This window comes from Lactuca serriola, chromosome 5, assembly GCF_051521515.1.
Source record: "Lactuca serriola cultivar US96UC23 chromosome 5, Lser_US96UC23_V15, whole genome shotgun sequence".
NCBI classification, from domain to species: Eukaryota; Viridiplantae; Streptophyta; class Magnoliopsida; order Asterales; family Asteraceae; genus Lactuca; species Lactuca serriola.
In genome coordinates this window covers 288894657-288897141 of record NC_136412.1, presented here as the reverse complement: position 1 = coordinate 288897141, position 2485 = coordinate 288894657, and positions in this window count along the sequence as shown.

The following is a 2485-nucleotide window of genomic DNA, read 5'->3' as shown; positions in this document are numbered from 1 at the left end:
GTGGTGCCCTGCTTTCGGGAAAAGTATAAATATCTCACATAAACCTCCGAATGGGAACTTTTCGCTCTGGAGAATTCAAAGCTTTTTGAGGCAAAGGCGCTGGAATTAAGCATTGGAAGCAAGGAATTCAATCACAATCATTAGAAGGAGGAGATCAAAGGCAAATAAACTCTACTTTTCGATTTTTCATTAGGAATAGCTATGTCTTTACTTTTGAATCTCGATTTTATGACTTTGTTTGCTGAAATCATGAGCTAAACACTCATGACTTTCATTTAGCTAGGATAAGTTGACTAAAGATGGTTGATTTCATAGTTAGGATTTAGTTATTTGGTTATTTGTTGACTTTTGCTTATTAAAGAACCTCAAGTAGTTTTGATAACTGCTTTTTATCTGCTTATTGCTGAATTTGATTAGGTTAGAATGACTATTTTTCTTAATTGAATTTGAATCTTATGATCTTGTGATTTGCAAAATTGTAGGACTAGAGTTTTGATTAAAACCTAGGGTTAAGTAGAAAAGTGGGTAAAAAAGTATAGGAGCCAATATAAGACGATAAATCATATATAAAATTGAATCAATAAATTTAATTGGTCAATTAATTATAAGTCTAAGCAACTCGAACCGAACACTAGTGAACTTGTAAGTTTGTTCGCTTGATCACTGAATAAATAAGCTAGTTTGCTAAAGGATTAAATTGGTGAATACCAATTTGGTGATCTTAGGAATCGGTAGCCAAAGAAACTAAATCCATTGCACTTCTATGAAACAAACATAATAACAACAAATCCGAAGCTAAACGAAAGTCTCTTTCTCACCTTAGTACATTAATACTTGTCTACTTGCTTAGTTTTAGTGTTCTTTTAATTAAGTAAATTTTGATTTAGTTGGTAATTAAATATCTAGTCTTGGAAAACTAGGAAAACATATACCTTTTCTATTTTGATTAATAGTTAGTTAAATAGTAAATTAAAGTAATTTAAACATCGTTCCTTGTGTTCGACACTCGTTCTTACCATTGTTATACTATTAATTGCACGATTAGGTACACTGCCTAGTGTGATTAATAGTCTAGTGAAGGGAATAACTTTAGAAATTAAACTTGGATAAATATATAAACACATTAAATACACATCAAGTTTTTTGGCGCCGTTGTCGGGGAACGGTTCCGTTTTAGTTACTTTAATCCGCTATCTTTATTTTAGGAATATTTGATATTTATTTGTTTTTAATTTAATTTAGTTTTTTCATCCTTCTGACTCACCACGTCGTGGTAATTTATACCACGTCGTGGCATCGTAACAGTAGAACTTTAATTTTCATTTTTTTTAATTTTTATGTTTATTTATTATGTATTTCCCAAATCTCGATGCTCTTGATGGTTTTCTTGAGGAAGTAGTACAGGAAATTGAGCAAGAAGATGAGGAATATGAATCAAATGATGATTTGAAGAAATTTGGAAGATGGTTAGATAACATCTTGCCTAATAAACAAGAGCAATCTGAGTTACAAGAGCTAGATTTACAAGATGAAGAATTTAATCCAGAAAGAGATTTGGAGGAGCTAGAAAGATTGCTGGCAGAAGGGTCAGATAAAGAACAAGGACAAGCTGAATTGCAGGAACCAACTTGTGGTTTGACCGTTACCATGACATGGCCTCTATATTTCCAGTTTGTGTTTCGAAGCATGGGGTGACGATTCCAACTTTGGAGAAAGTTCTGAAGCGCGATCCATTTCTGATTAGTATCCAACCGGTTCCAACCCTTGTCAAGATTCTTTGGTTACATGCATTAAAGCTCGTTTGGCCAATTTTTGAAGCAAAGAGCCAAAATTTACAAATTTGTCCAAAGAAAATATTTAATGCAATGGATGGATTGGCATTGAGTTTATTGGAAGTTCATTAAGTTGAGAGTCCAGCTCTAAGACTCACACAAAATGAAACGCTTGCGGGAGGCAACCCGTCATTAGAGTTTGCTTTCCTTTTTCTTTTTCTTTTTATTTTGAGTGTTTTCTTTGGTTTGTTTTATTTTTTGTTAAACAATTTGTGGATGATTTGGTTGTTTGGATGCTTTTCCAATTTTTATTACCATTTCCTTTGTCCTAGTTCCAGGTTATATTATCGAGTCAAGTAAGGGTATATTTGGCACAAGAAAGTTCGTTAGAGTGAAGGTATAAGAGAACGTCGAGAGAAGCGTGATTTGAGAGCATTTTTCGGGGGTCTAGTTGAGTCATAGAGTGAAGGGTCATGTCCTAAAGCTGTATGGAAGAGATGATGTAATTTTAGTTCAAGTTGCAGCTCTATTCGCCTTCTGAATCTCACTTTTCAGGGCCACCACGACGGGGTATCTGCCACTACGATGTGGTGTCGCAGTTTAAAAAAACACGACAAGTGTTTTGTTTGGTTTACCACGACGTGGTCCTTTACAAGTCATTTTCCGAGCATGATCTCATACTTCCAGTAGTCTCCGTGATTTAAGTGGCGTTA